The sequence below is a fragment of the Macrobrachium nipponense genome, chromosome 35, assembly GCF_015104395.2.
Source record: "Macrobrachium nipponense isolate FS-2020 chromosome 35, ASM1510439v2, whole genome shotgun sequence".
Classification (NCBI taxonomy): domain Eukaryota; kingdom Metazoa; phylum Arthropoda; class Malacostraca; order Decapoda; family Palaemonidae; genus Macrobrachium; species Macrobrachium nipponense.
This window is the reverse complement of record NC_061096.1, coordinates 20,308,671-20,323,582: the sequence shown is the minus strand read 5'-3', so window position 1 is coordinate 20,323,582 and position 14,912 is coordinate 20,308,671. Positions and strand designations below refer to the sequence as shown.

Sequence of the window (14,912 nt, the reverse complement as noted above, 5' to 3'; positions counted from 1 at the left end):
TGCCATGAATGAACCACGTGAACAATTTGGTCAGGTTCTGGTTCTCCCAGAATGGAAAGTCTCTCACTCTCTCAGAGAGAAAATGAGTCAGTTCCCCCGATACTTTATGTAAGCTAATGCCATGGTGTTGTCTGTATGGACTGTTACCGTCCTGTTGCAGACCCCTGTCGCAAAGTGCTGTAGCCTCAGGTACACTGCTTTCAATTCTTTTATGTTTATGTGGAGCCCTTTCTCCTTTAGGGACCACCTTTCCAAGACTTCTTTTTTCCTGAGGAGAATTCCCCAGCCTACATCGGATGTGTTGGAGAAGTAGTCTAGGTCGGGGCTCACTGGGCAATTGTTCTTAAGACCTCCACCAACGTAGGTCCTTCTTTATCTCTGGTGTTATTGGAAAGAAGTGACGGGTCTTGATGAACTTTCCAATACCAGCAAGTTCTTATGTAAAACTGCAAGGGTTTCATATGCAGCCTCCCCAACATGACAAACTGCTCCAATTGCAGGGACTGTCCACTTGCTCTGGCATAATTCAAGGGTAGACAGCTCCTTTCCAAGGAGGCTGAACTGTTTACAAACTTGGAAACATTGCTATTCAAAGTCCTTCAGCAAGTCTGGCAGTAACCTCCCAAGCCTTCAATGAAATACAAGTTCTAAAGGTGACATTGCAACAGGGGTTAAGTAGCACTATGGAGGATACTAAAGATCAGTCTACTACAATATGAATGAAAAAAAAAAATATTAAAACTAAAAAATAAAAAATAAATTTTTGATACACCAGGATTTTCGTACAATTATATAATCATGTCTACAAAAATAAAACCATGGGCACTAATCATGGAAAGAAGTGCTACAAGAAATATATTTTTTTAATTTCTTGTAGCATTTCCCGCCATGTTTGGTGCCCATGCTTTTATCTTTATAAACCTGATTATGTTACTTTGAGAAAACCCTGGTGTCTCAAAAAATATGTTTTTCACTTTTGAATGCATTTTAACAAGTGTCATTTAAATATTTTTTTTCTTTTTATACTTTTTAGTTTTGACAGAAATTGTAACTGATTTATGATTGTCGCTGATGAAACTGATATCCTGTTGAGCCAAAGAAGGTTTGAAAAATCAGCAGTTATAACTTATCCTACCGAGTCAAAGAAGGTATGTATTAAAAATTTGTAGAGGCATTAACATTTCTACAGAGTCAAAGAAGTTGTGAAAAATCTGAAAGAGTTTCATACAAATCCTGAGAGTACTGTAGGGTCATTAGAGGTCACTGCTAACCTGATCAATTAAGGATGTATTTTCACCGGAATTGAGTAACCATGCAAAACTTCAAGTACATCAGATCAAGGGAACAGGTTGAAAATCGAGTTAAGAGTTTTGACCCAAACAGACAGACAGACAGTCACGTTAAATAAAAGCATGTAAAAATAGACTACTACTTCTTGTTTGAGGTCATCCAGTGTCTGTTGAGGTAGATCTGAAGTGGTAACACACAGGAAGTTGTTTGATATTCCTTGAATGAGTCATTCTTCCACATTGAACTTATATCTTGTCCACTCACTTTTTGTGAAAAAAGTAAAGCACACATATTACTGATGTTTATCTCTAGGCAGTGAATCACAAGTAAAATGGAAATTTTATACAATGCATGGTTGCATGAAGCAGTTACCTTAATGCTTCATCCTCCTTTGGTGCAATATTTTAGTACTTAAATTACTTTGCTTGTGTAAGAATGCACTTAGGTCTTTTTGACATAAATATAAAAATGTCATTACCTTAATACTTCACTATCCGCTGGTGTAGTAGTCAAATACCAAAGCTGGGATCCAGTTAACTGATTGTAATTCCTCCATTCATATGCACTGCAAGAAGCTAACATTACAATACATCTGATACCAACTTCTTTGCACCATGTCATGATTTCTGTTTTGAATTTTTTTTTTCTTTCTGAAAAACAAGTGCTTTAAAATATGGTATATCAGACTAAAAAAGGCAAAATTACTTTTCACAGATAAGAAAATCACACATATCCCTCTGCAATATTGGTATTAGTTGTATTTATTACATATTCTATCTAATCACGAGTAAAAGACAAAATATTACATCCACCAAAGTAACAAACATGAATTTAAATGCTACTATACAGTATACTGTTTATGGCAGCTCACACCTTGATAAGAGGCAATCTAATCTGCATCACAACAAGATTCTTTTGTTCTACAAGGTGAAGATCAGCACTTGTTGTGGCTTCTTTGGATGATTCATTATATGGATCACCACCTACAAGAGGATATAAGGCTGGGTGATGGACAAGACCAATCTGAAAATTTTAATAGGCAGTCAAACCATGAAGTTGCAGCAATTATAATAGCTAAGTTCATGATGTAAATCCATTTACATATCATAAGACTGTTTTTCATGCAGTAATACTAAGAAAATTCTTGAGGCTAATTTAAAACCAACTCACAACATGATATTCTTATAATAAAATTAAGTTTTATATATTCTTACTACCAAGTAATTACTAACTATAGCTTAATCTTGGGCTGCAAACACTAAATTCAAAATATAGCGTTAGCACTTCCGTTGCAGAGCGTACCAGGTGAAAAGCCCCACCCACTGCACGGGTCTACTTGGTAACAACATTCAGGGTGCCGTTGGTTAGAAACTACAGCTGTATAATTACTGGGCAAGTTACACTAATACAAACAGATTTTATTGCTGCATTTGATTTAGTGAATCACAAGACACTTGTTAAAAATTTAGAATCTTGGAGTGGGTGGATATGTTTTAGGATTGCATCAAGATTTCTTTAAAGGTAGGCAGCAGCATGTTGCTGTGGACAGGACCTTTAGTGAACCAAGACCTACTGTGTCCAGAGTCCCACAGGGCAGTGTTCTTGGTTCACTGTTATTATTAGTGTACGGTACACATGTGATATGGTTGTTGGCCCAAAAAACAAGATTATTCAGTATTCTGAAGATGCAACACTTGTGGGTGTAGTGAAATCTTCACTTAGGAGAAATGAAGCTGCCCTCAGCCTTAATCAGGACATGCACTGAATCAGGGAATGGTGTAGTCAGTGGGGAATGAGGCTGAACTCAAGTAAAATGAAAACATTATTGATTAGCAAATCTCATACAGATTTCCCACCCCTTCCTCACCTTTATGTGAATAGAACTTTGCCGATGAGTCAGAAACTTTTAAATATTCTAGGAGTAATTTTTGACTCTTCTAACTTTTGAGGAACATCTAATGAAAGTTTCAGCAAATGCCACACAAAAGTTAAGTATTGTTTGTAAGGCCTCATGTATTTATAATAATGATAAAATTAATGCAAAGTGTTTTAGGTCATTTGTATTTCCTTTACAAGAATGCTGTTCTCCAGTGTGGACATTGCTTCTGTCAGAGGTGGTGGTAGGTTTCAGTTTCCTAATAGCAGCAGTAATGACTTGGAGCCTCAAAGGATGATCTCTTGTTTGTCACTTTTTCATACGTTGTATTTCAACGGAGATCTTTCACATTCACAATTGATCCCCGATCCTCTTTATCTGCCAAGAGCAACCAGATTCGCTGAACAGCAGCACTAATATGCAGTAAATGTGCCTCGCCGTTGAAATTCTCAGTTCCAGAGGTCCTTTATTCCTCACACTGTTGGATTATGGAACAGCCTCCCAGAGGATGTTGCCCAGTTGGAACTTCAGAAGTTCAAGCAAAAATGCAATGCATTAGTACTATCTTAATACCATTCTTCTTGCATTTTAAAACTTTTTTTTTATCTAGTTATTATTTTGTGTTTAATAAGTGGTATCTCTTCTTTCTGTGTTTTCCGTTACTACTTACCTCTTCCTAATGAACACCACATTCATTGGTAGCTTGAATATCAGGTCAAAGGACCTTGTGGGCTTGTTCCATAAGAACCAGATAGTCCAAAGAACAATAGTAGATGGAAATAACATCTCACCCATATGCAGGAAGTGTAATATGAAAAACGAAAACATAAACCACATAGCAAGCTAATATCCGACACCTGCACAGAATCAGTACAAAATGAGGCATGATTCAGTATCAAAAGCCCTCCACTGGAGCCTGTACAAGAAATTACAGCTAGCTTTCAGTAATAAGTGGTACAAACACCAACCTGAAGGAGTGATAGAAAACGATCAGGCAAAGATAGGGTGATACATGCCAACAGACCAGACTTGATGTTGATTGACAAAATCAAGTAGGAAGTACGTATATCACTCATTGATGTCGCAATACCATGAGACACCAGAGTATGATCAAAGAAAGCGAAAAAAGTGTTAGGTATCAAGATCTGAAAATAGAAGTCAAAAGGAACCTGGAAAAACTAGATGCTGAAGTAGCTCAAGGACTGATGCAGAAGAGTGTGATACTAGAAACAGTACACATAGTGAGAAAAGTGATGGACTCCTAAGGAGGCAGGATTCAACCCGGATCCCCACACTATAAAAACCACCCAGTCGAACAGGTTGACTATGATAGAAAAAAAGAAAATACTACTACTATATAAGAACTCCATGCTCTATGCTACCTGATGCCTCCTGCTCTCTTTGGTAACCGCTTATCCATCTGAGGTCTAGAAGGTATTTGTCATCAACATACTCATCTGATCTTCCACCGAATGGTTTGTTCTTATATGTCCATTATGAAGGGCAGAGGTACAAAACCACCTCAACACCTATGAATCTCATCTCTGAATGTTGTATGGCAAGAACAGCTGGAATTTCAAATTGTTACCTTCCTTTAGTTATCAGGGTCAGACACAAACTAAAAGCAGTCTCATGATCACACATGACAAGAGAAAATGATTTAATGGATTCTTGAGACTGAAAAAAAAACTACTTATAAAGGTTGGCATTTTCATCCTTCTTGGTATAGTACAGTTGTTCTTCCTATACCCATACCAGTTGTTCATCAGTCTACAAACTGACAAGTCCAACATCCAACATATAGAACCTCCTCTAAGGCATCAGTAGCCAGGGGAGGAGGTTGGTTAATCTGCTTGATATGGTATTCACCTCACCCAAAACACCATGACCAAGCTGTCTCACTTCAGGAGTACAACCTATGCTCGCAAATGAAGGCAATAATCCCACTAAAAAGCTGCTTCAACTCAGCAGGCAAGGGAGAGAAGTGGGATCATCAGGACCCATCAGATCCCCTGGGGAATCTTCAGCAAAAGAGGAAGACACATCAGACTTCTGCTCCTTGGCTAACTCTCACTCATGAAAAATAAACAGAACTTCCCACAGGAGAGGTTCCATGAGATCCAGTAGAATTACTGTCAAAGAAACCTTCAGCCTTGGACTCTGTTTCCCCTAGCTCTGCCCCTTTACTCAGTAAACTGAGCTAGTCAACGGTGCAGGAGAGTGAACACACACACTGGTGGTCTCACATGCCTACAACAAACCATGCGCACGTGAGGCGGAAAGAATGAGTGGAGGTCTCTTCTTTGAATGAGAACACTCAGTGCGAGTCCATCTCAATTGTTGGAAGGCAGTGTTGCCTCTCCAATACAAACCCCCAAGGAGACATGACGGGGAGAGTCTACCCCAGTCAGTGCAAGTGTGGTCTGATGACCTCACACTGAGCAACTATTTGAACCCAGTCGTGAAACCAAACAAAAGCAAGTAAGCAAGATGCACAACCTCATTTAGCAGTGACCTAAAGGATCATGCATTATTGAAGTGGGAGCAGTCCTCTTGTCCAAGTGAGTAGGTGCAAGAGTACTTGCCCTGCTAGAAGCTCATGCTCTCGTTCTGGTGACAGAGAGCCCCCATTCTCCTTGAAGAAAGTGGAGCACATGAGCAAGGTCCATAGGGTCTTCTTGCATAAGACCATGAAATTCCCTTTCTTCTTCCTCGTGCAACAGACCCAGATACAGTAGAAAGTATAAGAAATTATCTAAAGAAAACAGGAGAATGGTCAAAAAGATGGCAAATGCCTATTAACCTGCATAAATGTAAAGTGTTACAAATAGGAACAAACAACCTTCATGCCAACTGCATGCTGCTTGGGAATAACATAAATAGCATAGAACAAGAAGAGGACCTTGGAGTCATTATTACCAAGGACTTAAAATCCATAAAACTATGCATAAAAGCTGAAAAGAAGGCACAGATACTAGTGGGATAAATAAAGAGGCTGTTCAAATACAGAAATAAGTAATGAATATGCACTACAGTTTTGGTCACCTACACTAAGAAAGGACATAAATAGGCTAGAAGGGGTACAAGAGCCACAAAGTTAATTCCACCCATCATGCAAATAGGTTAATAAAGGCGACTAGAGAGCTTGAACATGTATGACTTAGAAACTTGACGAATGCAAAGACAACTAATAGGCATATTCAAGATAGTATACTGAAAGGTATAACAAAAGTAGACAGGTAATTCTTCACATTAAACAAAAACCAGACAAGAAATAACGGATGGAAACTAGAACTGAAGAGATACAACACATCCCATTGTGGGAACTACTTTACATGCAACATACAAGATATGTGATACATGAAATAAACTGCCACCAGAAGTTGTAAACAGCAACAGTGAGGAAGTTCAAAAGAAAGCTTGACAAAACCATTAGAACACTGTGAATGAATTGTAAAACCTGCTCCTAGAGATAAATGAGAACAAGATGTCTCCTCGCATGGACTAATAAGTCTTTGAGACACCCTAATCCTTGTAATTCCTACTGGGTAAGAGAAGCTGAGGATGAGGAGGAGGATGAAGACAAGCTCAACGATGAGGAGGAAGAACTAAGGAGTACTTTTACCCTTTTCTCTTTTGAGATTTGCTGGTTTTCAATGCTAAAGGGAAGGTTGATCCAGAAACCGAAGAAGCCAAAGCAAAAAAGAGGATGAGCTACTGGAAGCACTACCACAGGGAAGTAAAACCACTCCTTTGCTGTAGACAAGACGTTGATGTAGCTGAAGACAGCGCAGATGCTGTAAGATAAGCAGTTGAAGGAGAGCTCTCTGTCTCCTTAGCCAAAAGTCCATGAACATTGCTAGAGGTGGACTGCTAGGAAGGTTCAGTGTACGCCAAATTTTTTGCAGATACTGTAAGGTGAAGATCACATATGGCTGAGGGTAGATCAATGATGGGGGTGCACCACCTCCAACAAGAGCATAATCCTCTAAAAGAGACATCATAACCAGATTTCGTCATAGCTCAAGTACTAACCCCCAACTTCCAGGGTAGGTAATACTAACAGCTTACAAAGCAATGGGATGAAGGAGAAAGAAGGAACCAAAAAGATTCAGCAGTGTCACCAGAGCATGTCTTCACCTGACGCATCCTACGGTCCTACCAAACTTCTCCCGTTGCAGAGAAGCCCAATCAACACATTCCTAGTTTGGGGAAGTGCGAGTGCTATATATCTTTTCCTACAAAAAGAACAATACCTGGGTGATCTATTATTATGGGGAAACAAAGTGCCCTCTAGGTCACTCACGATAGGGCTAATCATATTTTTTTCTCCGTGGTGAAAAGAAAAATGTAAAAAGTGTGTGTGTGTAAAGGAAAGCAAAAAATAAATAAACCTCCTACTCTGCCAACAATATCTGAGGGGCAGGAGGAAAAGAAAGACGTCAAAGTGAGATATTGGTCGGCTGGTAGATAACAATTACCGGTAATGGTAATATAAGGCCAGTAAGGGGTATTCCCCCACTTAACCCCCGTAACCACCAGTTTACTATTCCAGTTTGCACTGAGGAATACTCTTATACAAAAAGTCAAGTATATCTGGCTTTTGTTAAGGCCATGCTACGTTGAACTGCAGCGAAGCATTCATGGTCATATTTTATGTCCTGTTTGTACAGGTAACTCTATAATTATATAAGTAACATTAAAACGTTACTGAGTGTTTCTATACCTTCCCTTTCAAAGAATAAATCTAGGACAATAATTGCGTGATCTCTCTCCTACATTAAGATTAATTATTTAAAAATACAGAAGTTTTATTATAAACTAACTCTGCTGATGTAACCAGAGATTGTAACGACTAGAACCGAACAGCATTTTAGAACAAAGTTTTCTCATACTGAATCAATGTATAATACCCTCAAAAATGAGAAATTTGTGTCCCTAACAAAAAAAAAATAAGAAACGCAAGGGGTCCTTTTTACAAACGGAAAATTTGACAAAGAATCAAAGGGGATTGATGATTATGTCAATCTGGTGCGATTTCTGAAATACACAGTTTTTTCTTTGGGAGCTGAAGAAGTAAAATCCAAATTTTATCCACTTTAAACAAAATGAAAAAGGTAAAACTAACTAGCTCATACTGGTATGAAGCACTTGGTACAGTTCTTGGGCCGATCAAAGATAACACGAAACTCACTGTATATACGTAGTTAGTACCAGTGTTACAGTGATACATCAATATTGACACATGAAGGCAAGGTATGCGTACACCCATGTATTAAAACAACTATTAAGGTTAAAACAAATTGTGCTGAACATAAGCCTTAGACAAAGAAATGTATAGTTTCGATCGGGCGCCGGTTGGCAGTTGTGATGGTGCCACTGATTGGATGGCCTAGCAATTCATTGGTGATGTATGAGGTGGAGTGAGTATATCAGGGATTTGTTCGAGGATAATGATTGACCCAAAGAAATAGATAGTAGTAGTTGTGATGCGCAAGGTATCGGTATTTTGGAGGAAATGAAAAGAGGGAAGGCAGCCGGGGAAGGTGTGACAATTGAGATGTTATGGGTAGTTAAGGAGATGGCAGTGAAGACCATAACAATAATTGCAAATCAACTCTATATGGATAACCAAGACGCAGAGCAACTGATCAAATCCGCATTCATAACAATACCAAAAGTGAGTGGAACACTTGAATGTGAGAAACACATAACCATTAGCATCATGAACTAAATTAAAAAAATAATTTCAGATGGTATTCATATTCCTGTGATATTAGAATAGCACCTTATTAAATTATTAAGTTTCTTTTACACTCACAAGATTGACCTGTTGAACAGTGATTCATCCATCATAAAAATCATAACAGAAAACGAGTTATATAGAAAATGTACTTTTTATGGTAAACTGCTCTATTACAAAGTTCACATCCACTAGCTTTTTGTGTTATATATTATATATAATATATATTTATTATATATATTATATATATATATCTATATATATATATATATATATATAGATATATAATATTATATATAATATATATATATAAATATATATATATATATATAAGTGAAGCCGCCCTTATGCTGGCACGGGCCATCACAATTAAGGCATGCTAAATTTATCTTCTTAACATAAATTTAGTCAAACCTCTCTAGGGGATTATCTCTTCGGCTACTACCTATTAGTAACTACGATATTTTTCATACTGCAAATCCAGCATTTTTACATTGAATTCCGATTTAACAAATAAATCTCGTCCCTGATTCATTTGACTTTTAAAAATAAAACATTTAGTGCCAACTAACCCATACTTTACTTTCCTCAAGTGATCCCTTCTGGTTTGTAGTGCATGAACGTGCAAGCGATTAGTATACAAAAAATAGTTGGCTATGAACGTAAGGAAACACAGTCTACTTCAGTTCTTCATATCCCATTAACAAAAGGAAATTAAGATGATAAACCCAAAGTGACATGCGGTGTTACCCTATAATCGATGAGGAACTTGAAGTTATATATCTCTCGTTAGTTTTCACCAATCGTTCTGCCTAACACTTTGTAGAAGAATGGTATATTGCAGAAAAATGTGTATTAGCGACATTACTATGCAGAAAAACAAATAATCACAAGCTCTTGTGTACTAAACTACGCTCCATTATCTGAAACATTCAGTTCAGAAAGACCCTGAGTGGTGAACAGGCATTTTAATGTCTTGATTGTAGACACGGTCATTGTAGACGGCAAAGGATTTACTTCTAGCTTATTACTGTATGAGTAAGTCTGTGGTTATTGTTACGAATAAATTCATGTGTAAATGCTGTACACAGAATTTTGTTGCTGACGAAGTTTTTGTGTTCCACAAAATTTTACGCAGGTTCTATATATTTACTTCAGTTTATTGAACACTTCCTTCGCCATTAAGAAGTTCGTAAAGCCAGAATTGGATTGAAACTGATCCCTGTTCACCAGTACAAAACATTCAGCAACTTCCTGCTGATCGAGCATCCTTTGCTAATGAACTCGATCGCCTCACATACCGTGTTAAATCTGTGTATACTCATCTTGTGCAGGTGCCATCATCACTCTCCAGGGACTCCTTATCAAGAAGAATGAATATTATGCTGTTCCATAACATAATAAACTCGGAGAAAAGATTAATTAGAGATAAAAGATCAAGTAAGAGTCGCCTGCGCTGTGCTGGACAAAAAGTATAGTAACCATATGTAATGGAATGCGAAAGTAAGAAAAAAAAAAAAAAAAAAAAGTATTGAAAAAGGAAATACAGATAAAAATTAAGTGAGAGATAGAAAAGGCTTTCTAAGAGATGAAGAAGCTGAGGTTCATAGAAAACTTCGGGGAGATTGAGTACATCAAGGAACTTTAGACAAAAGGACGTGTGCATGATATTAAAAGCCCTGCTGGATATGTTGGATCTGAAGGCTAACTTACGTACTGGGTAAATCCAAGGACGATGTTTGTGATATCTGCAGAGTGGAGGAGGACAGCACCTAACATTTATTCGTTTGTAAAACCTTACAGAAAACAAAAGACCAGGTCATTATTTTACAGACTCTGAAGTCCCCTAACAGAAAACTGAGGGAATACATATGACTAACCTATAAAATTTACGAACTTTGTTAACCTGGGATGCGTTGGTTGTCAAAGCCAGTAACATGGCAGTGCCTCAGTGACAAAAATTGAAGGGTGAAGGTTAAAAGTAAAGTAGAGATTTATTGACAATACTTAGGGGGGGGGGGGGGCGTTCTTGTTGCAGATGGGTTGTCAAGGATTAAAGTAAAAAGTTTGATGTACTATTAAATATAGTAAAGCTAAAGACGTGTAAAAAATAAAAAAAATAAAAAGGGAATTCAGTGTCAGTTTAAATAATACAATAAACAGTATGTGAAAGGGTATATAGTAAAACTGTATTAAGTTAAAAAGCTCTGCACCTCACACGAAATTCAGAATTTGAGTAAGCTGTATCCTGGATCACTGAAATAGTGTAGCCACCGGAGGTAGTGATCTTCATTTGAGAAGATTGTCGAGTCAACACTAGAACTAGCACTCTTTCACTAAACCTTACCACGGAGACGAGACTACATGGGGATCATGGGTTCTTAAGTGAAGGCACCAGAAATTCAGCTAGCTTCAAAACTCCCATGCCATGGCCCTATTCATCTTGAATGCTCTACTTGTAACGATGCACCATGCAAGTAGTAATAGCCCAGATAGCGAGACACGACTTGCAGCGCCATGGTTAATAGGAAAGTAGTGCGTATTCAACACACCCGACCATTTTTGCCAATGAAGGGAGTAAATACTAAGATAGTCTATTTGGAAAGCACTGACAACTACAGGGGGCAAAATGACTGGAAGTTTAACAGCGCAGCAAAGGCACACAAAGTAACAGCAAAAATTAAACAACGTATTTGCAATACCCAACTCAGTAGGCTAACCGGGGAAAAGACCGTTATTATCTAATTACATTGGAGCAAATAACTATTACAATGAAAAACATATTGTTAACGTAATAAATCTCGTCACACAGGAAAAAATATATTCGATTTAAATTTTGTATAATTATGAACAACAGAAGTAACTTGTGTAAATAATGCAAGAAAATGTGGTGGATTACAAAACACATTAAATCCAGTACCCAAACACACCTTTTTCCAATTCATTCTGTACAATCTTCAAATCTTATAAACAAAGTTCAAAACTGGTTGGACAATCGTCATAACAACTGGATAAAATGAGAAACTATTCAATATTTATAACTGTAAGCGAAACAATAAGGTCTTAGCTTTTAAACATTTGACAAAACTACGACACTACATTATCTTTAAGGCAAATGGCATAATTCTCGTTTTTTACGATCAACATTTAATCAAAATTGAAAACAGTCGGCAAAACAAACAAAATAGTAAAATGTGTTTTATGCATCTATAAGCATGATTGATTAAACAATGCATTCGAATGTCACGTATCATTTGCCCTAAACTACTCATATCAGTATAACTACCTCTCACTATAAAAGCTTTTTTTTTCTTCTGCATTTAGTGAAGATAATATGGAATTAGAAGTATACAGCATTGGATCAGATTTGTTTGCTATCGATCTGCTAGACCTATCACTTGCCAGAGCATATCATCATGCCCAGCGTACGGCAGTTGACAGAGAACCTCAAGACGCCTACAGTGCAGGGAAAGATTTTTTTTTCTTATGCAGTAAGACTAGTTGTTGTTCGCACCATTGCCTATTCTATCATATATATATACTAAATACCAACGGGCTGGATATGCAGACGCAACACCGCCATCTGGAGGACAGCCCTCGAAACTGGAAGATGAAGGCTGTCATTCGACGAAAGCCTTAAATAAAAAAAAAAGCCTTAATTCGACGAAAGCCTTAAATACAAAATTTCCTAAATGTAAGAATTATTTTGTAATTATGACAAATGTTTTTGTAATAACCAAGAATGTCTCTAATCCGACGACTGTTTCATCGGGTATAGACAATTGTTTCACCATTTTAGAAAAGGTAATGCACACTGCTAAGTTTATGATGATTGCCCAGTTACTGCAGATTGTTAAGGACTGTTTTACAGTATTGTTCCGTTTTAATCGCCGAAGCTTGTACACCAAATTTTTCAAAGTTTTGCAGATTGTGCTAATAAAATAGCTAGTGGATTGTCTCATTTTTATGCAGAACCTACAGTTCGAATTGCAAAAAAGTTAGGCAACCATGAGAACCCTGCAAGTTAACAATGGTTAAAAAAGAAAACGCACATAACGTAAGATACTGCAGATTCCTATAATTACCAAAATGGAATAATGAAGCATACTATGTTAATATTACTTTTGTACTGCATTAAGCAAAAACGAAAAAAAAAAACTATTAAAGCAAACTGGAACTCTCTTCCGAACGTATAGGTAATGGCTTGTTAACTAGGCTAGTTAAATGTTACAATAAAAACTGAATTTTCTCATAACAAACACAGTGTTACACAACAAAAATGGGCCTTTTCTAGAAAACCACTACAATAAAAAGTTAAGAACTTCTCATAAATATTACTAAGTAATACTAACCGATGTTACCGCTTACGATGCTGATGAACAGAGAACAATGCCGACGACTAAACAGGTCACGGCTGTAAAACTCGTCTTTCACTTCAAAAAATACCAAAGTGACCAGCCCTATAAATAATTTTTGATCAGGTAATATGAATATGGAGGCAGTAAACTTTTGTATACAAACACTTCGGCCGAACTGTTAACAGCACTACCGGGCACTGGGCCGGGAAACAAGAAAAGGGGGGCCGGGGGGTTGTAGGATCCAAAACCGGGAGAGTGCTCAAGACTCTTCTTCTGTCTGACAGACACAAGAATTTGATTCTGGCAGCATTCAGGACACGGATGTGATCATATTTGGTCAGTGGTTGTTTTGGCACACTCGTAATTGGGGAAAGCAAGTGGTTAATACTTTATAAACTATGAAATGCAAGAACATACTTTGAATTGATCCCCGAGGGGCTAGTATTAAACACGGCATCTCAAGGAGCTTCCGCCATGATTAGTACTAGCACCTAGGAGTCGGTGCCTTGTAAAAGTGGAGACCGTGTTAATACACACGGTTTATTAGTTACTATCCTCTTTTTTAAACGAGAAGCTGTTGCTGTGTTGTTTGCGGAACAGTCACCAAACGAGTAAACACGACAAAAAAAAGCACGTTTACTAAATGACATGATGATGTAGATAGGGTTACAAGCTTGAAATAACATGTATCAAATTTCATGAAGATAACTGTACCGAACATAAAACAATATACAGCATCTCGTTTCGATTTGTTCCTTGAGGTTCACATTCTTCACCTCCATTTAGGTCCCCATATATGCACAAGCGGCCAGTTGGTCTGACAGTTGTGTTCTGCAGTCCACCTGCACCGTGTTTGGATATAATTTTGACTGAAGATGTGCATCCAACCTAAACTGACAGATTTAGCGTGCTTGCTCAATAACTAGCCTGCAGTTTTCAACGAGTGAGATGCAGTGTGTGAGGTGTGGAGTACGATCTGCCGTACAAATTACAGTTCTACGGCAACTGTCATTTGGGAAGGGTTTTAGTGTCTACTCCCACCTGTCAACTACAAATGCCACCTGAATTCTTAAACCCTTCACCCTCTAATTTGGAGGCTTACGGTCTGCTAACCAAGATAGGTTATTTGCCGATGAGGCTGTTCTTCACCCCTTTATACTCATCAATCTCTTCAGCTTCATTTTTATGTCTACTGCAAAGTGTGTTATTTTAACCACATCACTAAGTCCCATTTCTACTACAGTAGATCTGATGAAGCAATGCATTTCAAGCCTCGACTGTGTGACTTTTGATGTCCTGTATTAGATGGAAAATTCCAGTCAACATAATCAGCTCTTCCGTCTTAACAACTCTTTCTCACTTTGACGGCATCTCTCCCCCTCCTAAGAATAAGATGATCCTGGCCAGCTCTAGTTCCACGTCCCTTGGCAAGAAGTCGGATTTATCTAAAAATAAATACATTGTATGTAGATTTGTTTCCCAAAAAAATTTTTCCCTTGAATATAATTCTTTCTGCACAGTCTGAAGTGTGTCCAGCTGATATTACGAATACATATGCTAGAGTGAAAAGTTTAGTAAATCTTTTAATTGCTTTAAGAAACATTTGTGGTAGTTCCTGTGAATCTCAGTAATTTCATTGAATATA

The 14,912-nt window shown here is 37.7% G+C and overlaps 1 long non-coding RNA gene across 3 annotated transcripts in view; it reads right to left on the bottom strand.

Annotated features, from left to right (window-relative positions):
- The window catches only part of LOC135208464 (uncharacterized), a 40,155-nt gene extending 26,362 nt beyond the window's left edge, over window positions 1-13,793 (bottom strand). Inside the window, exons 1-3 of one of the 3 annotated variants that reach the window (XR_010313175.1) lie at window positions 13,262-13,793; window positions 2,164-2,313; window positions 1,769-1,940 (exon numbers count right to left, since the gene is read on the bottom strand). This is a non-coding gene — a long non-coding RNA (uncharacterized LOC135208464). The remainder of the gene's footprint in view (window positions 1-1,768; window positions 1,941-2,163; window positions 2,314-13,261) is intronic. The other 2 variants (XR_010313174.1, XR_010313173.1) reach the window with 2 other exon arrangements.
- Window positions 13,794-14,912: the final 1,119 nt, after the last annotated feature.